Source organism: Hyperolius riggenbachi, chromosome 2, assembly GCF_040937935.1.
Source record: "Hyperolius riggenbachi isolate aHypRig1 chromosome 2, aHypRig1.pri, whole genome shotgun sequence".
NCBI classification, from domain to species: Eukaryota; Metazoa; Chordata; class Amphibia; order Anura; family Hyperoliidae; genus Hyperolius; species Hyperolius riggenbachi.
In genome coordinates this window covers 155,676,296-155,692,634 of record NC_090647.1, presented here as the reverse complement: position 1 = coordinate 155,692,634, position 16,339 = coordinate 155,676,296, and the positions used below count along the sequence as shown (strand labels likewise).

General features: G+C 60.5%; 42 non-coding genes and 38 pseudogenes across 42 annotated transcripts; all 80 read right to left on the bottom strand.

Annotated features, from left to right (window-relative positions):
• Positions 1–35: 35 nt before the first annotated feature.
• On the bottom strand, positions 36–154 carry LOC137549884 (5S ribosomal RNA; annotated as a pseudogene).
• An 83-nt stretch (positions 155–237) lies between these two features.
• LOC137558864 (5S ribosomal RNA) lies at positions 238–356 on the bottom strand (annotated as a pseudogene).
• An 83-nt stretch (positions 357–439) lies between these two features.
• LOC137548245 (5S ribosomal RNA) lies at positions 440–558 on the bottom strand (annotated as a pseudogene).
• Positions 559–642: 84 nt separating this feature from the next.
• Positions 643–761, bottom strand: LOC137556556 (5S ribosomal RNA). The gene has a single exon (XR_011029201.1). It is a non-coding gene; the product is annotated as a 5S ribosomal RNA (ribosomal RNA).
• Positions 762–844: 83 nt separating this feature from the next.
• Positions 845–963, bottom strand: LOC137550611 (5S ribosomal RNA; annotated as a pseudogene).
• An 84-nt stretch (positions 964–1,047) lies between these two features.
• On the bottom strand, positions 1,048–1,166 carry LOC137552445 (5S ribosomal RNA; annotated as a pseudogene).
• An 83-nt stretch (positions 1,167–1,249) lies between these two features.
• Positions 1,250–1,368, bottom strand: LOC137556555 (5S ribosomal RNA). The gene has a single exon (XR_011029200.1). It is a non-coding gene; the product is annotated as a 5S ribosomal RNA (ribosomal RNA).
• Positions 1,369–1,452: 84 nt separating this feature from the next.
• Positions 1,453–1,571, bottom strand: LOC137556554 (5S ribosomal RNA). The gene has a single exon (XR_011029199.1). It is a non-coding gene; the product is annotated as a 5S ribosomal RNA (ribosomal RNA).
• An 83-nt stretch (positions 1,572–1,654) lies between these two features.
• Positions 1,655–1,773, bottom strand: LOC137556552 (5S ribosomal RNA). The gene has a single exon (XR_011029197.1). It is a non-coding gene; the product is annotated as a 5S ribosomal RNA (ribosomal RNA).
• An 84-nt stretch (positions 1,774–1,857) lies between these two features.
• LOC137556551 (5S ribosomal RNA) lies at positions 1,858–1,976 on the bottom strand. The gene has a single exon (XR_011029196.1). It is a non-coding gene; the product is annotated as a 5S ribosomal RNA (ribosomal RNA).
• Positions 1,977–2,060: 84 nt separating this feature from the next.
• Positions 2,061–2,179, bottom strand: LOC137550610 (5S ribosomal RNA; annotated as a pseudogene).
• Positions 2,180–2,455: 276 nt separating this feature from the next.
• Positions 2,456–2,574, bottom strand: LOC137553527 (5S ribosomal RNA; annotated as a pseudogene).
• Positions 2,575–2,657: 83 nt separating this feature from the next.
• Positions 2,658–2,776, bottom strand: LOC137549881 (5S ribosomal RNA; annotated as a pseudogene).
• Positions 2,777–2,859: 83 nt separating this feature from the next.
• LOC137558863 (5S ribosomal RNA) lies at positions 2,860–2,978 on the bottom strand (annotated as a pseudogene).
• An 83-nt stretch (positions 2,979–3,061) lies between these two features.
• On the bottom strand, positions 3,062–3,180 carry LOC137548244 (5S ribosomal RNA; annotated as a pseudogene).
• An 83-nt stretch (positions 3,181–3,263) lies between these two features.
• LOC137556550 (5S ribosomal RNA) lies at positions 3,264–3,382 on the bottom strand. The gene has a single exon (XR_011029195.1). It is a non-coding gene; the product is annotated as a 5S ribosomal RNA (ribosomal RNA).
• Positions 3,383–3,465: 83 nt separating this feature from the next.
• LOC137550609 (5S ribosomal RNA) lies at positions 3,466–3,584 on the bottom strand (annotated as a pseudogene).
• An 83-nt stretch (positions 3,585–3,667) lies between these two features.
• On the bottom strand, positions 3,668–3,786 carry LOC137552444 (5S ribosomal RNA; annotated as a pseudogene).
• Positions 3,787–3,869: 83 nt separating this feature from the next.
• On the bottom strand, positions 3,870–3,988 carry LOC137556549 (5S ribosomal RNA). The gene has a single exon (XR_011029194.1). It is a non-coding gene; the product is annotated as a 5S ribosomal RNA (ribosomal RNA).
• An 84-nt stretch (positions 3,989–4,072) lies between these two features.
• On the bottom strand, positions 4,073–4,191 carry LOC137556548 (5S ribosomal RNA). Its single transcript, XR_011029193.1, has one exon. It is a non-coding gene; the product is annotated as a 5S ribosomal RNA (ribosomal RNA).
• An 84-nt stretch (positions 4,192–4,275) lies between these two features.
• LOC137556547 (5S ribosomal RNA) lies at positions 4,276–4,394 on the bottom strand. Its single transcript, XR_011029192.1, has one exon. It is a non-coding gene; the product is annotated as a 5S ribosomal RNA (ribosomal RNA).
• An 83-nt stretch (positions 4,395–4,477) lies between these two features.
• Positions 4,478–4,596, bottom strand: LOC137558191 (5S ribosomal RNA; annotated as a pseudogene).
• An 83-nt stretch (positions 4,597–4,679) lies between these two features.
• Positions 4,680–4,798, bottom strand: LOC137556546 (5S ribosomal RNA). The gene has a single exon (XR_011029191.1). It is a non-coding gene; the product is annotated as a 5S ribosomal RNA (ribosomal RNA).
• Positions 4,799–4,881: 83 nt separating this feature from the next.
• Positions 4,882–5,000, bottom strand: LOC137558185 (5S ribosomal RNA; annotated as a pseudogene).
• Positions 5,001–5,083: 83 nt separating this feature from the next.
• On the bottom strand, positions 5,084–5,202 carry LOC137556545 (5S ribosomal RNA). The gene has a single exon (XR_011029190.1). It is a non-coding gene; the product is annotated as a 5S ribosomal RNA (ribosomal RNA).
• An 83-nt stretch (positions 5,203–5,285) lies between these two features.
• Positions 5,286–5,404, bottom strand: LOC137556790 (5S ribosomal RNA). Its single transcript, XR_011029428.1, has one exon. It is a non-coding gene; the product is annotated as a 5S ribosomal RNA (ribosomal RNA).
• Positions 5,405–5,487: 83 nt separating this feature from the next.
• LOC137559360 (5S ribosomal RNA) lies at positions 5,488–5,606 on the bottom strand (annotated as a pseudogene).
• Positions 5,607–5,689: 83 nt separating this feature from the next.
• LOC137559359 (5S ribosomal RNA) lies at positions 5,690–5,808 on the bottom strand (annotated as a pseudogene).
• Positions 5,809–5,892: 84 nt separating this feature from the next.
• LOC137556543 (5S ribosomal RNA) lies at positions 5,893–6,011 on the bottom strand. The gene has a single exon (XR_011029189.1). It is a non-coding gene; the product is annotated as a 5S ribosomal RNA (ribosomal RNA).
• An 83-nt stretch (positions 6,012–6,094) lies between these two features.
• On the bottom strand, positions 6,095–6,213 carry LOC137557965 (5S ribosomal RNA; annotated as a pseudogene).
• Positions 6,214–6,296: 83 nt separating this feature from the next.
• LOC137550034 (5S ribosomal RNA) lies at positions 6,297–6,415 on the bottom strand. Its single transcript, XR_011026878.1, has one exon. It is a non-coding gene; the product is annotated as a 5S ribosomal RNA (ribosomal RNA).
• An 83-nt stretch (positions 6,416–6,498) lies between these two features.
• Positions 6,499–6,617, bottom strand: LOC137548917 (5S ribosomal RNA; annotated as a pseudogene).
• An 84-nt stretch (positions 6,618–6,701) lies between these two features.
• Positions 6,702–6,820, bottom strand: LOC137550800 (5S ribosomal RNA; annotated as a pseudogene).
• An 83-nt stretch (positions 6,821–6,903) lies between these two features.
• Positions 6,904–7,022, bottom strand: LOC137556542 (5S ribosomal RNA). The gene has a single exon (XR_011029188.1). It is a non-coding gene; the product is annotated as a 5S ribosomal RNA (ribosomal RNA).
• Positions 7,023–7,105: 83 nt separating this feature from the next.
• Positions 7,106–7,224, bottom strand: LOC137557835 (5S ribosomal RNA; annotated as a pseudogene).
• An 83-nt stretch (positions 7,225–7,307) lies between these two features.
• On the bottom strand, positions 7,308–7,426 carry LOC137549401 (5S ribosomal RNA; annotated as a pseudogene).
• Positions 7,427–7,510: 84 nt separating this feature from the next.
• On the bottom strand, positions 7,511–7,629 carry LOC137556540 (5S ribosomal RNA). The gene has a single exon (XR_011029186.1). It is a non-coding gene; the product is annotated as a 5S ribosomal RNA (ribosomal RNA).
• Positions 7,630–7,712: 83 nt separating this feature from the next.
• Positions 7,713–7,831, bottom strand: LOC137559358 (5S ribosomal RNA; annotated as a pseudogene).
• An 84-nt stretch (positions 7,832–7,915) lies between these two features.
• On the bottom strand, positions 7,916–8,034 carry LOC137558729 (5S ribosomal RNA; annotated as a pseudogene).
• Positions 8,035–8,117: 83 nt separating this feature from the next.
• LOC137556539 (5S ribosomal RNA) lies at positions 8,118–8,236 on the bottom strand. Its single transcript, XR_011029185.1, has one exon. It is a non-coding gene; the product is annotated as a 5S ribosomal RNA (ribosomal RNA).
• Positions 8,237–8,319: 83 nt separating this feature from the next.
• LOC137556538 (5S ribosomal RNA) lies at positions 8,320–8,438 on the bottom strand. Its single transcript, XR_011029184.1, has one exon. It is a non-coding gene; the product is annotated as a 5S ribosomal RNA (ribosomal RNA).
• Positions 8,439–8,521: 83 nt separating this feature from the next.
• Positions 8,522–8,640, bottom strand: LOC137547684 (5S ribosomal RNA). The gene has a single exon (XR_011026619.1). It is a non-coding gene; the product is annotated as a 5S ribosomal RNA (ribosomal RNA).
• An 83-nt stretch (positions 8,641–8,723) lies between these two features.
• Positions 8,724–8,842, bottom strand: LOC137557159 (5S ribosomal RNA; annotated as a pseudogene).
• Positions 8,843–8,926: 84 nt separating this feature from the next.
• Positions 8,927–9,045, bottom strand: LOC137558677 (5S ribosomal RNA). Its single transcript, XR_011029713.1, has one exon. It is a non-coding gene; the product is annotated as a 5S ribosomal RNA (ribosomal RNA).
• Positions 9,046–9,128: 83 nt separating this feature from the next.
• Positions 9,129–9,247, bottom strand: LOC137555590 (5S ribosomal RNA). Its single transcript, XR_011028266.1, has one exon. It is a non-coding gene; the product is annotated as a 5S ribosomal RNA (ribosomal RNA).
• An 83-nt stretch (positions 9,248–9,330) lies between these two features.
• On the bottom strand, positions 9,331–9,449 carry LOC137556537 (5S ribosomal RNA). Its single transcript, XR_011029183.1, has one exon. It is a non-coding gene; the product is annotated as a 5S ribosomal RNA (ribosomal RNA).
• An 83-nt stretch (positions 9,450–9,532) lies between these two features.
• Positions 9,533–9,651, bottom strand: LOC137559356 (5S ribosomal RNA; annotated as a pseudogene).
• An 83-nt stretch (positions 9,652–9,734) lies between these two features.
• On the bottom strand, positions 9,735–9,853 carry LOC137559355 (5S ribosomal RNA; annotated as a pseudogene).
• An 83-nt stretch (positions 9,854–9,936) lies between these two features.
• Positions 9,937–10,055, bottom strand: LOC137556536 (5S ribosomal RNA). The gene has a single exon (XR_011029182.1). It is a non-coding gene; the product is annotated as a 5S ribosomal RNA (ribosomal RNA).
• An 83-nt stretch (positions 10,056–10,138) lies between these two features.
• Positions 10,139–10,257, bottom strand: LOC137557964 (5S ribosomal RNA; annotated as a pseudogene).
• An 83-nt stretch (positions 10,258–10,340) lies between these two features.
• LOC137550020 (5S ribosomal RNA) lies at positions 10,341–10,459 on the bottom strand. Its single transcript, XR_011026876.1, has one exon. It is a non-coding gene; the product is annotated as a 5S ribosomal RNA (ribosomal RNA).
• An 83-nt stretch (positions 10,460–10,542) lies between these two features.
• On the bottom strand, positions 10,543–10,661 carry LOC137558767 (5S ribosomal RNA; annotated as a pseudogene).
• Positions 10,662–10,744: 83 nt separating this feature from the next.
• On the bottom strand, positions 10,745–10,863 carry LOC137550798 (5S ribosomal RNA; annotated as a pseudogene).
• Positions 10,864–10,946: 83 nt separating this feature from the next.
• LOC137556535 (5S ribosomal RNA) lies at positions 10,947–11,065 on the bottom strand. Its single transcript, XR_011029181.1, has one exon. It is a non-coding gene; the product is annotated as a 5S ribosomal RNA (ribosomal RNA).
• An 83-nt stretch (positions 11,066–11,148) lies between these two features.
• On the bottom strand, positions 11,149–11,267 carry LOC137557834 (5S ribosomal RNA; annotated as a pseudogene).
• An 83-nt stretch (positions 11,268–11,350) lies between these two features.
• Positions 11,351–11,469, bottom strand: LOC137549400 (5S ribosomal RNA; annotated as a pseudogene).
• Positions 11,470–11,552: 83 nt separating this feature from the next.
• LOC137556534 (5S ribosomal RNA) lies at positions 11,553–11,671 on the bottom strand. The gene has a single exon (XR_011029180.1). It is a non-coding gene; the product is annotated as a 5S ribosomal RNA (ribosomal RNA).
• Positions 11,672–11,754: 83 nt separating this feature from the next.
• LOC137556533 (5S ribosomal RNA) lies at positions 11,755–11,873 on the bottom strand. Its single transcript, XR_011029179.1, has one exon. It is a non-coding gene; the product is annotated as a 5S ribosomal RNA (ribosomal RNA).
• Positions 11,874–11,956: 83 nt separating this feature from the next.
• Positions 11,957–12,075, bottom strand: LOC137559354 (5S ribosomal RNA; annotated as a pseudogene).
• Positions 12,076–12,158: 83 nt separating this feature from the next.
• On the bottom strand, positions 12,159–12,277 carry LOC137558728 (5S ribosomal RNA; annotated as a pseudogene).
• An 84-nt stretch (positions 12,278–12,361) lies between these two features.
• LOC137556532 (5S ribosomal RNA) lies at positions 12,362–12,480 on the bottom strand. Its single transcript, XR_011029178.1, has one exon. It is a non-coding gene; the product is annotated as a 5S ribosomal RNA (ribosomal RNA).
• An 83-nt stretch (positions 12,481–12,563) lies between these two features.
• LOC137556531 (5S ribosomal RNA) lies at positions 12,564–12,682 on the bottom strand. The gene has a single exon (XR_011029177.1). It is a non-coding gene; the product is annotated as a 5S ribosomal RNA (ribosomal RNA).
• Positions 12,683–12,765: 83 nt separating this feature from the next.
• On the bottom strand, positions 12,766–12,884 carry LOC137558560 (5S ribosomal RNA). Its single transcript, XR_011029702.1, has one exon. It is a non-coding gene; the product is annotated as a 5S ribosomal RNA (ribosomal RNA).
• An 83-nt stretch (positions 12,885–12,967) lies between these two features.
• Positions 12,968–13,086, bottom strand: LOC137557158 (5S ribosomal RNA; annotated as a pseudogene).
• An 83-nt stretch (positions 13,087–13,169) lies between these two features.
• LOC137558443 (5S ribosomal RNA) lies at positions 13,170–13,288 on the bottom strand. The gene has a single exon (XR_011029691.1). It is a non-coding gene; the product is annotated as a 5S ribosomal RNA (ribosomal RNA).
• Positions 13,289–13,371: 83 nt separating this feature from the next.
• LOC137555578 (5S ribosomal RNA) lies at positions 13,372–13,490 on the bottom strand. Its single transcript, XR_011028255.1, has one exon. It is a non-coding gene; the product is annotated as a 5S ribosomal RNA (ribosomal RNA).
• Positions 13,491–13,573: 83 nt separating this feature from the next.
• On the bottom strand, positions 13,574–13,692 carry LOC137556529 (5S ribosomal RNA). The gene has a single exon (XR_011029175.1). It is a non-coding gene; the product is annotated as a 5S ribosomal RNA (ribosomal RNA).
• An 84-nt stretch (positions 13,693–13,776) lies between these two features.
• On the bottom strand, positions 13,777–13,895 carry LOC137556528 (5S ribosomal RNA). The gene has a single exon (XR_011029174.1). It is a non-coding gene; the product is annotated as a 5S ribosomal RNA (ribosomal RNA).
• Positions 13,896–13,978: 83 nt separating this feature from the next.
• Positions 13,979–14,097, bottom strand: LOC137556527 (5S ribosomal RNA). The gene has a single exon (XR_011029173.1). It is a non-coding gene; the product is annotated as a 5S ribosomal RNA (ribosomal RNA).
• An 83-nt stretch (positions 14,098–14,180) lies between these two features.
• On the bottom strand, positions 14,181–14,299 carry LOC137559524 (5S ribosomal RNA; annotated as a pseudogene).
• Positions 14,300–14,382: 83 nt separating this feature from the next.
• Positions 14,383–14,501, bottom strand: LOC137559437 (5S ribosomal RNA; annotated as a pseudogene).
• An 83-nt stretch (positions 14,502–14,584) lies between these two features.
• LOC137559353 (5S ribosomal RNA) lies at positions 14,585–14,703 on the bottom strand (annotated as a pseudogene).
• Positions 14,704–14,786: 83 nt separating this feature from the next.
• Positions 14,787–14,905, bottom strand: LOC137556526 (5S ribosomal RNA). The gene has a single exon (XR_011029172.1). It is a non-coding gene; the product is annotated as a 5S ribosomal RNA (ribosomal RNA).
• An 83-nt stretch (positions 14,906–14,988) lies between these two features.
• LOC137556525 (5S ribosomal RNA) lies at positions 14,989–15,107 on the bottom strand. The gene has a single exon (XR_011029171.1). It is a non-coding gene; the product is annotated as a 5S ribosomal RNA (ribosomal RNA).
• Positions 15,108–15,190: 83 nt separating this feature from the next.
• LOC137556524 (5S ribosomal RNA) lies at positions 15,191–15,309 on the bottom strand. The gene has a single exon (XR_011029170.1). It is a non-coding gene; the product is annotated as a 5S ribosomal RNA (ribosomal RNA).
• Positions 15,310–15,392: 83 nt separating this feature from the next.
• On the bottom strand, positions 15,393–15,511 carry LOC137556523 (5S ribosomal RNA). Its single transcript, XR_011029169.1, has one exon. It is a non-coding gene; the product is annotated as a 5S ribosomal RNA (ribosomal RNA).
• Positions 15,512–15,594: 83 nt separating this feature from the next.
• On the bottom strand, positions 15,595–15,713 carry LOC137557156 (5S ribosomal RNA; annotated as a pseudogene).
• Positions 15,714–15,796: 83 nt separating this feature from the next.
• On the bottom strand, positions 15,797–15,915 carry LOC137556522 (5S ribosomal RNA). The gene has a single exon (XR_011029168.1). It is a non-coding gene; the product is annotated as a 5S ribosomal RNA (ribosomal RNA).
• Positions 15,916–15,998: 83 nt separating this feature from the next.
• LOC137556521 (5S ribosomal RNA) lies at positions 15,999–16,117 on the bottom strand. The gene has a single exon (XR_011029167.1). It is a non-coding gene; the product is annotated as a 5S ribosomal RNA (ribosomal RNA).
• Positions 16,118–16,201: 84 nt separating this feature from the next.
• On the bottom strand, positions 16,202–16,320 carry LOC137556520 (5S ribosomal RNA). Its single transcript, XR_011029166.1, has one exon. It is a non-coding gene; the product is annotated as a 5S ribosomal RNA (ribosomal RNA).
• Between the last annotated feature and the right edge of the window lie 19 nt (positions 16,321–16,339).

The window sequence follows — 16,339 nt, the reverse complement described above, 5'->3', positions numbered from 1 at the left end:
GTGCTCATAGCCATTGGGCCTCAAACCCAAAAAAACGACTGCAGCACCTGGGGTTCACAGCCGGTCTCCCATGCAGCTACTAACCAGGCCTGAAGCCACTTAGCTTCCGCGATCTGACGAGAGCGTGCGCTTTTGGCTTAGTGTGGCCGCAGGCAAACTCCAAGGCGCCGTTCCGACTCCTTGAAGGTGAGGCTTCCCACGCGTGCTCATAGCCATTGGGCCTCAAACCCAAAAAAACGCCTGCAGCACCTGGGGTTCACAGCCGGTCTCCCATGCAGCTACTAACCAGGCCTGAAGCCGCTTAGCTTCCGCAATCTGACGAGAGCGGGCGCTTTCGGCTTAGTGTGGCCGCAGGCAAACTCCAAGGCGCCGTTTCGGCGCCTTGAAGGTGAGGCTTCCCACGCGTGCTCATAGCCATTGGGCCTCAAACCCAAAAAAACGCCTGCCGCACCTGGGGTTCACAGCCGGTCTCCCATGCAGCTACTAACCAGGCCTGAAGCCGCTTAGCTTCCGCGATCTGACGAGAGCGGGCGCTTTCGGCTTAGTGTGGCCACAGGCAAACTCCAAGGCTCCGTTTCGGCGCCTTGAAGGTGAGGCTTCCCACGCGTGCTCATAGCCATTGGGCCTCAAACCCAAAAAAAACGCCTGCAGCACCTGGGGTTCACAGCCGGTCTCCCATGCAGCTACTAACCAGGCCTGAAGCCGCTTAGCTTCCGCGATCTGACGAGAGCGGGCGCTTTCGGCTTAGTGTGGCCGCAGGCAAACTCCAAGGCGCCGTTCCGGCGCCTTGAAGGTGAGGCTTCCCACGCGTGCTCATAGCCATTGGGCCTCAAACCCAAAAAAACGCCTGCAGCACCTTGGGTTCACAGCCGGTCTCCCATGCAGCTACTAACCAGGCCTGAAGGCGCTTAGCTTCCGCGATCTGACGAGAGCGGGCGCTTTCGGCTTAGTGTGGCCGCAGGCAAACTCCAAGGCGCCGTTTCGGCGCCTTGAAGGTGAGGCTTCCCACGCGTGCTCATAGCCATTGGGCCTCAAACCCAAAAAAAACGCCTGCAGCACCTGGGGTTCACAGCCGGTCTCCCATGCAGCTACTAACCAGGCCTGAAGCCGCTTAGCTTCCGCAATTTGACGAGAGCGGGCGCTTTCGGCTTAGTGTGGTCGCAGGCAAACTCCAAGGCGCCGTTCCGGCGCCTTGAAGGTGAGGCTTCCCACGCGTGCTCATAGCCATTGGGCCTCAAACCCAAAAAAACGCCTGCAGCACCTGGGGTTCACAGCCGGTCTCCCATGCAGCTACTAACCAGGCCTGAAGCCGCTTAGCTTCCGCGATCTGACGAGAGCGGGCGCTTTCGGCTTAGTGTGGCCGCAGGCAAACTCCAAGGCGCCGTTTCGGCGCCTTGAAGGTGAGGCTTCCCACGCGTGCTCATAGCCATTGGGCCTCAAACCCAAAAAAAACGCCTGCAGCACCTGGGGTTCACAGCCGGTCTCCCATGCAGCTACTAACCAGGCCTGAAGCCGCTTAGCTTCCGCGATCTGACGAGAGCGGGCGCTTTCGGCTTAGTGTGGCCGCAGGCAAAGTCCAAGGCGCCGTTTCGGCGCCTTGAAGGTGAGGCTTCCCACGCGTGCTCATAGCCATTGGGCCTCAAACCCAAAAAAACGCCTGCAGCACCTGGGGTTCACAGCCGGTCTCCCATGCAGCTACTAACCAGGCCTGAAGCCGCTTAGCTTCCGCGATCTGACGAGAGCGGGCGCTTTCGGCTTAGTGTGGCCGCAGGCAAACTCCAAGGCGCCGTTTCGGCGCCTTGAAGGTGAGGCTTCCCACGCGTGCTCATAGCCATTGGGCCTCAAACCCAAAAAAAACGCCTGCAGCACCTGGGGTTCACAGCCGGTCTCCCATGCAGCTACTAACCAGGCCTGAAGCCGCTTAGCTTCCGCGATCTGACGAGAGCGGGCGCTTTCGGCTTAGTGTGGCCGCAGGCAAACTCCAAGGCGCCGTTCCGGCGCCTTAAAGGTGAGGCTTCCCACGCGTGCTCATAGCCATTGGGCCTCAAACCCAAAAAAAACGCCTGCAGCACCTTGGGTTCACAGCCGGTCTCCCATGCAGCTACTAACCAGGCCTGAAGGCGCTTAGCTTCCGCGATCTGACGAGAGCGGGCGCTTTCGGCTTAGTGTGGCCGCAGGCAAACTCCAAGGCGCCGTTTCGGCGCCTTGAAGGTGAGGCTTCCCACGCGTGCTCATAGCCATTGGGCCTCAAACCCAAAAAAACGCCTGCAGCACCTGGGGTTCACAGCCGGTCTCCCATGCAGCTACTAACCAGGCCTGAAGCCACTTAGCTTCCGCGATCTGACGCTTTTGGCTTAGTGTGGCCGCAGGCAAACTCCAAGGCGCCGTTCCGGCGCCTTGAAGGTGAGGCTTCCCACGCGTGCTCATAGCCATTGGGCCTCAAACCCAAAAAAAACGCCTGCAGCACCTGGGGTTCACAGCCGGTCTCCCATGCCGCTACTAATCAGGCCTGAAGCCACTTAGCTTCCACGATCTGACAAGAGCGCGCGCTTTTGGCTTAGTGTGGCCGCAGGAAAACTCCAAGGCGCCGTTCCGGCGCCTTGAAGGTGAGGCTTCCCACGCGTGCTCATAGCCATTGGGCCTCAAACCCAAAAAAACGACTGCAGCACCTGGGGTTCACAGCCGGTCTCCCATGCAGCTACTAACCAGGCCTGAAGCCACTTAGCTTCCGCGATCTGACGAGAGCGTGCGCTTTTGGCTTAGTGTGGCCGCAGGCAAACTCCAAGGCGCCGTTCCGACTCCTTGAAGGTGAGGCTTCCCACGCGTGCTCATAGCCATTGGGCCTCAAACCCAAAAAAACGCCTGCAGCACCTGGGGTTCACAGCCGGTCTCCCATGCAGCTACTAACCAGGCCTGAAGCCGCTTAGCTTCCGCAATCTGACGAGAGCGGGCGCTTTCGGCTTAGTGTGGCCGCAGGCAAACTCCAAGGCGCCGTTTCGGCGCCTTGAAGGTGAGGCTTCCCACGCGTGCTCATAGCCATTGGGCCTCAAACCCAAAAAAACGCCTGCCGCACCTGGGGTTCACAGCCGGTCTCCCATGCAGCTACTAACCAGGCCTGAAGCCGCTTAGCTTCCGCGATCTGACGAGAGCGGGCGCTTTCGGCTTAGTGTGGCCACAGGCAAACTCCAAGGCTCCGTTTCGGCGCCTTGAAGGTGAGGCTTCCCACGCGTGCTCATAGCCATTGGGCCTCAAACCCAAAAAAACGCCTGCAGCACCTGGGGTTCACAGCCGGTCTCCCATGCAGCTACTAACCAGGCCTGAAGCCGCTTAGCTTCCGCGATCTGACGAGAGCGGGCGCTTTCGGCTTAGTGTGGCCGCAGGCAAACTCCAAGGCGCCGTTCCGGCGCCTTGAAGGTGAGGCTTCCCACGCGTGCTCATAGCCATTGGGCCTCAAACCCAAAAAAACGCCTGCAGCACCTTGGGTTCACAGCCGGTCTCCCATGCAGCTACTAACCAGGCCTGAAGGCGCTTAGCTTCCGCGATCTGACGAGAGCGGGCGCTTTCGGCTTAGTGTGGCCGCAGGCAAACTCCAAGGCGCCGTTTCGGCGCCTTGAAGGTGAGGCTTCCCACGCGTGCTCATAGCCATTGGGCCTCAAACCCAAAAAAACGCCTGCAGCACCTGGGGTTCACAGCCGGTCTCCCATGCAGCTACTAACCAGGCCTGAAGCCGCTTAGCTTCCGCAATTTGACGAGAGCGGGCGCTTTCGGCTTAGTGTGGTCGCAGGCAAACTCCAAGGCGCCGTTCCGGCGCCTTGAAGGTGAGGCTTCCCACGCGTGCTCATAGCCATTGGGCCTCAAACCCAAAAAAACGCCTGCAGCACCTGGGGTTCACAGCCGGTCTCCCATGCAGCTACTAACCAGGCCTGAAGCCGCTTAGCTTCCGCGATCTGACGAGAGCGGGCGCTTTCGGCTTAGTGTGGCCGCAGGCAAACTCCAAGGCGCCGTTTCGGCGCCTTGAAGGTGAGGCTTCCCACGCGTGCTCATAGCCATTGGGCCTCAAACCCAAAAAAAACGCCTGCAGCACCTGGGGTTCACAGCCGGTCTCCCATGCAGCTACTAACCAGGCCTGAAGCCGCTTAGCTTCCGCGATCTGACGAGAGCGGGCGCTTTCGGCTTAGTGTGGCCGCAGGCAAAGTCCAAGGCGCCGTTTCGGCGCCTTGAAGGTGAGGCTTCCCACGCGTGCTCATAGCCATTGGGCCTCAAACCCAAAAAAAACGCCTGCAGCACCTGGGGTTCACAGCCGGTCTCCCATGCAGCTACTAACCAGGCCTGAAGCCGCTTAGCTTCCGCGATCTGACGAGAGCGGGCGCTTTCGGCTTAGTGTGGCCGCAGGCAAACTCCAAGGCGCCGTTTCGGCGCCTTGAAGGTGAGGCTTCCCACGCGTGCTCATAGCCATTGGGCCTCAAACCCAAAAAAACGCCTGCAGCACCTGGGGTTCACAGCCGGTCTCCCATGCAGCTACTAACCAGGCCTGAAGCCGCTTAGCTTCCGCGACCTGACGAGAGCGGGCGCTTTCGGCTTAGTGTGGCCGCAGGCAAACTCCAAAGCTCCGTTTCGGCGCCTTGAAGGTGAGGCTTCCCACGCGTGCTCATAGCCATTGGGCCTCAAACCCAAAAAAACGCCTGCAGCACCTGGGGTTCACAGCCGGTCTCCCATGCAGCTACTAACCAGGCCTGAAGCCGCTTAGCTTCCGCGATCTGACGAGAGCGGGCGCTTTCGGCTTAGTGTGGCCGCAGGCAAACTCCAAGGCGCCGTTTCGGCGCCTTGAAGGTGAGGCTTCCCACGCGTGCTCATAGCCATTGGGCCTCAAACCCAAAAAAACGCCTGCAGCACCTGGGGTTCACAGCCGGTCTCCCATGCAGCTACTAACCAGGCCTGAAGCCGCTTAGCTTCCGCGATCTGACGAGAGCGGGCGCTTTCGGCTTAGTGTGGCCGCAGGTAAACTCCAAGGCGCCGTTTCGGCGCCTTGAAGGTGAGGCTTCCCACGCGTGCTCATAGCCATTGGGCCTCAAACCCAAAAAAACGCCTGCAGCACCTGGGGTTCACAGCCGGTCTCCCATGCAGCTACTAACCAGGCCTGAAGCCGCTTAGCTTCCGCGATCTGACGAGAGCGGGCGCTTTCGGCTTAGTGTGGCCGCAGGCAAACTCCAAGGCGCCGTTTCGGCACCTTGAAGGTGAGGCTTCCCACGCGTGCTCATAGCCATTGGGCCTCAAACCCAAAAAAACGCCTGCAGCACCTGGGGTTCACAGCCGGTCTCCCATGCAGCTACTAACCAGGCCTGAAGCCGCTTAGCTTCCGCGATCTGACGAGAGCGGGCGCTTTCGGCTTAGTGTGACCGCAGGCAAACTCCAAGGCGCCGTTTCGGCGCCTTGAAGGTGAGGCTTCCCACGCGTGCTCATAGCCATTGGGCCTCAAACCCAAAAAAACGCCTGCTGCACCTGGGGTTCACAGCCGGTCTCCCATGCAGCTACTAACCAGGCCTGAAGCCGCTTAGCTTCCGCGATCTGACGAGAGCGGGCGCTTTCGGCTTAGTGTGGCCGCAGGCAAACTCCAAGGCGCCGTTTCGGCGCCTTGAAGGTGAGGCTTCCCACGCGTGCTCATAGCCATTGGGCCTCAAACCCAAAAAAACGCCTGCTGCACCTGGGGTTCACAGCCGGTCTCCCATGCAGCTACTAACCAGGCCTGAAGCCGCTTAGCTTCCGCGATCTGACGAGAGCGGGCGCTTTCGGCTTAGTGTGGCCGCAGGCAAACTCCAAGGCGCCGTTTCGGCGCCTTGAAGGTGAGGCTTCCCACGCGTGCTCATAGCTATTGGGCCTCAAACCCAAAAAAAACGCCTGCAGCACCTGGGGTTCACAGCCGGTCTCCCATGCAGCTACTAACCAGGCCTGAAGCCGCTTAGCTTCCGCGATCTGACGAGAGCGGGCGCTTTCGGCTTAGTGTGGCCGCAGGCAAACTCCAAGACTCCGTTTCGGCGCCTTGAAGGTGAGGCTTCCCACGCGTGCTCATAGCCATTGGGCCTCGAACCCAAAAAAACGCCTGCAGTACCTGGGGTTCACAGCCGGTCTCCCATGCAGCTACTAACCAGGCCTGAAGCCGCTTAGCTTCCGCGATCTGACGAGAGCGGGCGCTTTCGGCTTAGTGTGGCCGCAGGCAAACTCCAAGACTCCGTTCCGGCGCCTTGAAGGTGAGGCTTCCCACGCGTGCTCATAGCCATTGGGCCTCAAACCCCAAAAAACGCCTGCAGCACCTGGGGTTCACAGCTGGTCTCCCATGCAGCTACTAACCAGGCCTGAAGCCGCTTAGCTTCCGCGATCTGACGAGAGCGGGCGCTTTCGGCTTAGTGTGGCCGCAGGCAAACTCCAAGGCGCCGTTTCGGCGCCTTGAAGGTGAGGCTTCCCACGCGTGCTCATAGCCATTGGGCCTCAAACCCAAAAAAATGCCTGCAGCACCTGGGGTTCACAGCCGGTCTCCCATGCAGCTAGTAACCAGGCCTGAAGCCGCTTAGCTTTCGCGATCTGACGAGAGCGGGCGCTTTCGGCTTAGTGTGGCCGCAGGCAAACTCCAAGGCGCCGTTCCGGCGCCTTGAAGGTGAGGCTTCCCACGCGTGCTCATAGCCATTGGGCCTCAAACCCAAAAAAAACGCCTGCAGCACCTGGGGTTCACAGCCGGTTTTCCATGCAGCTACTAACCAGGCCTGAAGCCGCTTAGCTTCCGCGATCTGACGAGAGCGGGCGCTTTCGGGTTAGTGTGGCCGCAGGCAAACTCCAAGGCGCCGTTCCGGCGCCTTGAAGGTGAGGCTTCCCACGCGTGCTCATAGCCATTGGGCCTCAAACCCAAAAAAACGCCTGCAGCACCTGGGGTTCACAGCCGGTCTCCCATGCAGCTACTAACCAGGCCTGAAGCCGCTTAGCTTCCGCGATCTGACGAGAGCGGGCGCTTTCGGCTTAGTGTGGCCGCAGGCAAACTCCAAGGCGCCGTTCCGGCGCCTTGAAGGTGAGGCTTCCCACGCGTGCTCATAGCCATTGGGCCTCAAACCCAAAAAAACGCCTGCAGCACCTGGGGTTCACAGCCGGTCTCCCATGCAGCTACTAACCAGGCCTGAAGCCGCTTAGCTTCCGCGATCTGACGAGAGCAGGCGCTTTCGGCTTAGTGTGGCCGCAGGCAAACTCCAAGGCTCCGTTTCGGCGCCTTGAAGGTGAGGCTTCCCACGCGTGCTCATAGCCATTGGGCCTCAAACCCAAAAAAACGCCTGCAGCACCTGGGGTTCACAGCCGGTCTCCCATGCAGCTACTAACCAGGCCTGAAGCCGCTTAGCTTCCACGATCTGACGAGGGCGGGCGCTTTCGGCTTAGTGTGGCCGCAGGCAAACTCCAAGGCGCCGTTCCGGCACCTTGAAGGTGAGGCTTCCCACGCGTGCTCATAGCCATTGGGCCTCAAACCCAAAAAAAACGCCTGCAGCACCTGGGGTTCACAGCCGGTCTCCCATGCAGCTACTAACCAGGCCTGAAGCCGCTTAGCTTCCGCGATCTGACGAGAGCGGGCGCTTTCGGCTTAGTGTGGCCGCAGGCAAACTCCAAGGCGCCGTTTCGGCGCCTTGAAGGTGAGGCTTCCCACGCGTGCTCATAGCCATTGGGCCTCAAACCCAAAAAAACGCCTGCTGCACCTGGGGTTCACAGCCGGTCTCCCATGCAGCTACTAACCAGGCCTGAAGCCGCTTAGCTTCCGCGATCTGACGAGAGCGGGCGCTTTCGGCTTAGTGTGGCCGCAGGCAAACTCCAAGGCGCCGTTTCGGCGCCTTGAAGGTGAGGCTTCCCACGCGTGCTCATAGCCATTGGGCCTCAAACCCAAAAAAAACGCCTGCAGCACCTGGGGTTCACAGCCGGTCTCCCATGCAGCTACTAACCAGGCCTGAAGCCGCTTAGCTTCCACGATCTGACGAGAGCGGGCGCTTTCGGCTTAGTGTGGCCGCAGGCAAACTCCAAGACTCCGTTTCGGCGCCTTGAAGGTGAGGCTTCCCACGCGTGCTCATAGCCATTGGGCCTCAAACCCAAAAAAACGCCTGCAGCACCTGGGGTTCACAGCCGGTCTCCCATGCAGCTACTAACCAGGCCTGAAGCCGCTTAGCTTCCGCGATCTGACGAGAGCGGGCGCTTTCGGCTTAGTGTGGCCGCAGGCAAACTCAAAGGCGCCGTTCCGGCGCCTTGAAGGTGAGGCTTCCCACGCGTGCTCATAGCCATTGGGCCTCAAACCCAAAAAAACGCCTGCAGCACCTGGGGTTCACAGCCGGTCTCCCATGCAGCTACTAACCAGGCCTGAAGCCGCTTAGCTTCCGCGATCTGACGAGAGCGGGCGCTTTCGGCTTAGTGTGGCCGCAGGCAAACTCCAAGGCGCCGTTTCGGCGCCTTGAAGGTGAGGCTTCCCACGCGTGCTCATAGCCATTGGGCCTCAAACCCAAAAAAACGCCTGCAGCACCTGGGGTTCACAGCCGGTCTCCCATGCAGCTACTAACCAGGCCTGAAGCCGCTTAGCTTCCGCGATCTGACGAGAGCGGGTGCTTTCGGCTTAGTGTGGCCGCAGGCAAACTCCAAGGCGCCGTTCCGGCGCCTTGAAGGTGAGGCTTCCCACGCGTGCTCATAGCCATTGGGCCTCAAACCCAAAAAAACGCCTGCAGCACCTGGGGTTCACAGCCGGTCTCCCATGCAGCTACTAACCAGGCCTGAAGCCGCTTAGCTTCCGCGATCTGACGAGAACGGGCGCTTTCGGCTTAGTGTGGCCGCAGGCAAACTCCAAGGCGCCGTTCCGGCGCCTTGAAAGTGAGGCTTCCCACGCGTGCTCATAGCCATTGGGCCTCAAACCCAAAAAAAACGCCTGCAGCACCTGGGGTTCACAGCCGGTCTCCCATGCAACTACTAACCAGGCCTGAAGCCGCTTAGCTTCCGCGATCTGACGAGAGCGGGCGCTTTCGGCTTAGTGTGGCCGCAGGCAAACTCCAAGGCGCCGTTCCGGCGCCTTGAAGGTGAGGCTTCCCACGCGTGCTCATAGCCATTGGGCCTCAAACCCAAAAAAACGCCTGCAGCACCTGGGCTTCACAGCCGGTCTCCCATGCAGCTACTAACCAGGCCTGAAGCCGCTTAGCTTCCGCGATCTGACGAGAGCGGGCGCTTTCGGCTTAGTGTGGCCGCAGGCAAACTCCAAGGCGCCGTTCCGGCGCCTTGAAGGTGAGGCTTCCCACGCGTGCTCATAGCCATTGGGCCTCAAACCCAAAAAAACGCCTGCAGCACCTGGGGTTCACAGCCGGTCTCCCATGCAGCTACTAACCAGGCCTGAAGCCGCTTAGCTTCCGCGATCTGACGAGAGCGGGCGCTTTCGGCTTAGTGTGGCCGCAGGCAAACTCCAAGGCGCCGTTTTGGCGCCTTGAAGGTGAGGCTTCCCACGCGTGCTCATAGCCATTGGGCCTCAAACCCAAAAAAACGCCTGCTGCACCTGGGGTTCACAGCCGGTCTCCCATGCAGCTACTAACCAGGCCTGAAGCCGCTTAGCTTCCGCGATCTGACGAGAGCGGGCGCTTTCGGCTTAGTGTGGCCGCAGGCAAACTCCAAGGCGCCGTTTCGGCGCCTTGAAGGTGAGGCTTCCCACGCGTGCTCATAGCCATTGGGCCTCAAACCCAAAAAAACGCCTGCTGCACCTGGGGTTCACAGCCGGTCTCCCATGCAGCTACTAACCAGGCCTGAAGCCGCTTAGCTTCCGCGATCTGACGAGAGCGGGCGCTTTCGGCTTAGTGTGGCCGCAGGCAAACTCCAAGGCGCCGTTTCGGCGCCTTGAAGGTGAGGCTTCCCACGCGTGCTCATAGCTATTGGGCCTCAAACCCAAAAAAACGCCTGCAGCACCTGGGGTTCACAGCCGGTCTCCCATGCAGCTACTAACCAGGCCTGAAGCCGCTTAGCTTCCGCGATCTGACGAGAGCGGGCGCTTTCGGCTTAGTGTGGCCGCAGGCAAACTCCAAGACTCCGTTTCGGCGCCTTGAAGGTGAGGCTTCCCACGCGTGCTCATAGCCATTGGGCCTCGAACCCAAAAAAACGCCTGCAGTACCTGGGGTTCACAGCCGGTCTCCCATGCAGCTACTAACCAGGCCTGAAGCCGCTTAGCTTCCGCGATCTGACGAGAGCGGGCGCTTTCGGCTTAGTGTGGCCGCAGGCAAACTCCAAGACTCCGTTCCGGCGCCTTGAAGGTGAGGCTTCCCACGCGTGCTCATAGCCATTGGGCCTCAAACCCCAAAAAACGCCTGCAGCACCTGGGGTTCACAGCTGGTCTCCCATGCAGCTACTAACCAGGCCTGAAGCCGCTTAGCTTCCGCGATCTGACGAGAGCGGGCGCTTTCGGCTTAGTGTGGCCGCAGGCAAACTCCAAGGCGCCGTTTCGGCGCCTTGAAGGTGAGGCTTCCCACGCGTGCTCATAGCCATTGGGCCTCAAACCCAAAAAAATGCCTGCAGCACCTGGGGTTCACAGCCGGTCTCCCATGCAGCTAGTAACCAGGCCTGAAGCCGCTTAGCTTCCGCGATCTGACGAGAGCGGGCGCTTTCGGCTTAGTGTGGCCGCAGGCAAACTCCAAGGCGCCGTTCCGGCGCCTTGAAGGTGAGGCTTCCCACGCGTGCTCATAGCCATTGGGCCTCAAACCCAAAAAAACGCCTGCAGCACCTGGGGTTCACAGCCGGTTTTCCATGCAGCTACTAACCAGGCCTGAAGCCGCTTAGCTTCCGCGATCTGACGAGAGCGGGCGCTTTCGGGTTAGTGTGGCCGCAGGCAAACTCCAAGGCGCCGTTCCGGCGCCTTGAAGGTGAGGCTTCCCACGCGTGCTCATAGCCATTGGGCCTCAAACCCAAAAAAACGCCTGCAGCACCTGGGGTTCACAGCCGGTCTCCCATGCAGCTACTAACCAGGCCTGAAGCCGCTTAGCTTCCGCGATCTGACGAGAGCGGGCGCTTTCGGCTTAGTGTGGCCGCAGGCAAACTCCAAGGCGCCGTTCCGGCGCCTTGAAGGTGAGGCTTCCCACGCGTGCTCATAGCCATTGGGCCTCAAACCCAAAAAAACGCCTGCAGCACCTGGGGTTCACAGCCGGTCTCCCATGCAGCTACTAACCAGGCCTGAAGCCGCTTAGCTTCCGCGATCTGACGAGAGCAGGCGCTTTCGGCTTAGTGTGGCCGCAGGCAAACTCCAAGGCTCCGTTTCGGCGCCTTGAAGGTGAGGCTTCCCACGCGTGCTCATAGCCATTGGGCCTCAAACCCAAAAAAACGCCTGCAGCACCTGGGGTTCACAGCCGGTCTCCCATGCAGCTACTAACCAGGCCTGAAGCCGCTTAGCTTCCACGATCTGACGAGGGCGGGCGCTTTCGGCTTAGTGTGGCCGCAGGCAAACTCCAAGGCGCCGTTCCGGCACCTTGAAGGTGAGGCTTCCCACGCGTGCTCATAGCCATTGGGCCTCAAACCCAAAAAAACGCCTGCAGCACCTGGGGTTCACAGCCGGTCTCCCATGCAGCTACTAACCAGGCCTGAAGCCGCTTAGCTTCCGCGATCTGACGAGAGCGGGCGCTTTCGGCTTAGTGTGGCCGCAGGCAAACTCCAAGGCGCCGTTTCGGCGCCTTGAAGGTGAGGCTTCCCACGCGTGCTCATAGCCATTGGGCCTCAAACCCAAAAAAACGCCTGCAGCACCTGGGGTTCACAGCCGGTCTCCCATGCAGCTACTAACCAGGCCTGAAGCCGCTTAGCTTCCGCGATCTGACGAGAGCGGGCGCTTTCGGCTTAGTGTGGCCGCAGGCAAACTCCAAGGCGCCGTTTCGGCGCCTTGAAGGTGAGGCTTCCCACGCGTGCTCATAGCCATTGGGCCTCAAACCCAAAAAAACGCCTGCTGCACCTGGGGTTCACAGCCGGTCTCCCATGCAGCTACTAACCAGGCCTGAAGCCGCTTAGCTTCCGCGATCTGACGAGAGCGGGCGCTTTCGGCTTAGTGTGGCCGCAGGCAAACTCCAAGGCGCCGTTTCGGCGCCTTGAAGGTGAGGCTTCCCACGCGTGCTCATAGCCATTGGGCCTCAAACCCAAAAAAACGCCTGCAGCACCTGGGGTTCACAGCCGGTCTCCCATGCAGCTACTAACCAGGCCTGAAGCCGCTTAGCTTCCACGATCTGACGAGAGCGGGCGCTTTCGGCTTAGTGTGGCCGCAGGCAAACTCCAAGACTCCGTTTCGGCGCCTTGAAGGTGAGGCTTCCCACGCGTGCTCATAGCCATTGGGCCTCAAACCCAAAAAAAACGCCTGCAGCACCTGGGGTTCACAGCCGGTCTCCCATGCAGCTACTAACCAGGCCTGAAGCCGCTTAGCTTCCGCGATCTGACGAGAGCGGGCGCTTTCGGCTTAGTGTGGCCGCAGGCAAACTCAAAGGCGCCGTTCCGGCGCCTTGAAGGTGAGGCTTCCCACGCGTGCTCATAGCCATTGGGCCTCAAACCCAAAAAAACGCCTGCAGCACCTGGGGTTCACAGCCGGTCTCCCATGCAGCTACTAACCAGGCCTGAAGCCGCTTAGCTTCCGCGATCTGACGAGAGCGGGCGCTTTCGGCTTAGTGTGGCCGCAGGCAAACTCCAAGGCGCCGTTTCGGCGCCTTGAAGGTGAGGCTTCCCACGCGTGCTCATAGCCATTGGGCCTCAAACCCAAAAAAACGCCTGCAGCACCTGGGGTTCACAGCCGGTCTCCCATGCAACTACTAACCAGGCCTGAAGCCGCTTAGCTTCCGCGATCTGACGAGAGCGGGCGCTTTCGGCTTAGTGTGGCCGCAGGCAAACTCCAAGGCGCCGTTCCGGCGCCTTGAAGGTGAGGCTTCCCACGCGTGCTCATAGCCATTGGGCCTCAAACCCAAAAAAACGCCTGCAGCACCTGGGGTTCACAGCCGGTCTCCCATGCAGCTACTAACCAGGCCTGAAGCCGCTTAGCTTCCGCGATCTGACGAGAACGGGCGCTTTCGGCTTAGTGTGGCCGCAGGCAAACTCCAAGGCGCCGTTCCGGCGCCTTGAAAGTGAGGCTTCCCACGCGTGCTCATAGCCATTGGGCCTCAAACCCAAAAAAACGCCTGCAGCACCTGGGGTTCACAGCCGGTCTCCCATGCAACTACTAACCAGGCCTGAAGCCGCTTAGCTTCCGCGATCTGACGAGAGCGGGCGCTTTCGGCTTAGTGTGGCCGCAGGCAAACTCCAAGGCGCCGTTCCGGCGCCTTGAAGGTGAGGCTTCCCACGCGTGCTCATAGCCATTGGGCCTCAAACCCAAAAAAACGCCTGCAGCACCTGGGCTTCACAGCCGGTCTCCCATGCAGCTACTAACCAGGCCTGAAGCCGCTTAGCTTCCGCGATCTGACGAGAGCGGGCGCTTTCGGCTTAGTGTGGCCGCAGGCAAACTCCAAGGCGCCGTTCCGGCGCCTTGAAGGTGAGGCTTCCCACGCGTGCTCATAGCCATTGGGCCTCAAACCCAAAAAAACGCCTGCAGCACCTGGGGTTCACAGCCGGTCTCCCATGCAGCTACTAACCAGGCCTGAAGCCGCTTAGCTTCCGCGATCTGACGAGAGCGGGCGCTTTCGGCTTAGTGTGGCCGCAGGCAAACTCCAAGGCGCCGTTTTGGCGCCTTGAAGGTGAGGCTTCCCACGCGTGCTCATAGCCATTGGGCCTCAAACCCAAAAAAAACGCCTGCAGCACCTGGGGTTCACAGCCGGTCTCCCATGCAGCTACTAACCAGGCCTGAAGCCGCTTAGCTTCCGCGATCTGACGAGAGCGGGCGCTTTCGGCTTAGTGTGGCCGCAGGCAAACTCCAAGGCTCCGTTTCGGCGCCTTGAAGGTGAGGCTTCCCACGCGTGCTCATAGCCATTGGGCCTCAAACCCAAAAAAACGCCTGCAGCACCTGGGGTTCACAGCCGGTCTCCCATGCAGCTACTAACCAGGCCTGAAGCCGCTTAGCTTCCGCGATCTGACGAGAGCGGGCGCTTTCGGCTTAGTGTGGCCGCAGGCAAACTCCAAGGCGCCGTTTCGGCGCCTTGAGGGTGAGGCTTCCCACGCGTGCTCATAGCCATTGGGCCTCAAACCCAAAAAAACGCCTGCAGCACCTGGGGTTCACAGCCGGTCTCCCATGCAGCTACTAACCAGGCCTGAAGCCGCTTAGCTTCTGCGATCTGACGAGAGCGGGCGCTTTCGGCTTAGTGTGGCCGCAGGCAAACTCCAAGGCGCCGTTTCGGCGCCTTGAAGGTGAGGCTTCCCACGCGTGCTCATAGCCATTGGGCCTCAAACCCAAAAAAACGGCTGCAGCACCTGGGGTTCACAGCCGGTCTCCCATGCAGCTACTAACCAGGCCTGAAGCCGCTTAGCTTCCGCGATCTGACGAGAGCGGGCGCTTTCGGCTTAGTGTGGCCGCAGGCAAACTCCAAGGCGCCGTTTCGGCGCCTTGAAGGTGAGGCTTCCCACGCGTGCTCATAGCCATTGGGCCTCAAACCCAAAAAAACGCCTGCTGCACCTGGGGTTCACAGCCGGTCTCCCATGCAGCTACTAACCAGGCCTGAAGCCGCTTAGCTTCCGCGATCTGACGAGAGCGGGCGCTTTCGGCTTAGTGTGGCCGCAGGCAAACTCCAAGGCGCCGTTTCGGCGCCTTGAAGGTGAGGCTTCCCACGCGTGCTCATAGCCATTGGGCCTCAAACCCAAAAAAACGCCTGCAGCACCTGGGGTTCACAGCCGGTCTCCCATGCAGCTACTAACCAGGCCTGAAGCCGCTTAGCTTCCGCGATCTGACGAGAGCGGGCGCTTTCGGCTTAGTGTGGCCGCAGGCAAACTCCAAGACTCCGTTTCGGCGCCTTGAAGGTGAGGCTTCCCACGCGTGCTCATAGCCATTGGGCCTCAAACCCAAAAAAACGCCTGCAGCACCTGGGGTTCACAGCCGGTCTCCCATGCAGCTACTAACCAGGCCTGAAGCCGCTTAGCTTCCGCGATCTGACGAGAGCGGGCGCTTTCGGCTTAGTGTGGCCGCAGGCAAACTCCAAGGCGCCGTTCCGGCGCCTTGAAGGTGAGGCTTCCCACGCGTGCTCATAGCCATTGGGCCTCAAACCCAAAAAAACGCCTGCAGCACCTGGGGTTCACAGCCGGTCTCCCATGCAGCTACTAACCAGGCCTGAAGCCGCTTAGCTTCCGCGATCTGACGAGAGCGGGCGCTTTCGGCTTAGTGTGGCCGCAGGCAAACTCCAAGGCGCCGTTTCGGCGCCTTGAAGGTGAGGCTTCCCACGCGTGCTCATAGCCATTGGGCCTCAAACCCAAAAAAACGCCTGCAGCACCTGGGGTTCACAGCCGGTCTCCCATGCAGCTACTAACCAGGCCTGAAGCCGCTTAGCTTCCGCGATCTGACGAGAGCGGGCGCTTTCGGCTTAGTGTGGCCGCAGGCAAACTCCAAGGCGCCGTTCCGGCGCCTTGAAGGTGAGGCTTCCCACGCGTGCTCATAGCCATTGGGCCTCAAACCCAAAAAAACGCCTGCAGCACCTGGGGTTCACAGCCGGTCTCCCATGCAGCTACTAACCAGGCCTGAAGCCGCTTAGCTTCCGCGATCTGACGAGAACGGGCGCTTTCGGCTTAGTGTGGCCGCAGGCAAACTCCAAGGCGCCGTTCCGGCGCCTTGAAGGTGAGGCTTCCCACGCGTGCTCATAGCCATTGGGCCTCAAACCCAAAAAAACGCCTGCAGCACCTGGGGTTCACAGCCGGTCTCCCATGCAGCTACTAACCAGGCCTGAAGCCGCTTAGCTTCCGCGATCTGACGAGAGCGGGCGCTTTCGGCTTAGTGTGGCCGCAGGCAAACTCCAAGGCGCCGTTCCGGCGCCTTGAAGGTGAGGCTTCCCACGCGTGCTCATAGCCATTGGGCCTCAAACCCAAAAAAACGCCTGCAGCACCTGGGGTTCACAGCCGGTCTCCCATGCAGCTACTAACCAGGCCTGAAGCCGCTTAGCTTCCGCGATCTGACGAGAGCGGGCGCTTTCGGCTTAGTGTGGCCGCAGGCAAACTCCAAGGCGCCGTTTCGGCGCCTTGAAGGTGAGGCTTCCCACGCGTGCTCATAGCCATTGGGCCTCAAACCCAAAAAAAACGCCTGCAGCACCTGGGGTTCACAGCCGGTCTCCCATGCAGCTACTAACCAGGCCTGAAGCCGCTTAGCTTCCGCGATCTGACGAGAGCGGGCGCTTTCGGCTTAGTGTGGCCGCAGGCAAACTCCAAGGCGCCGTTC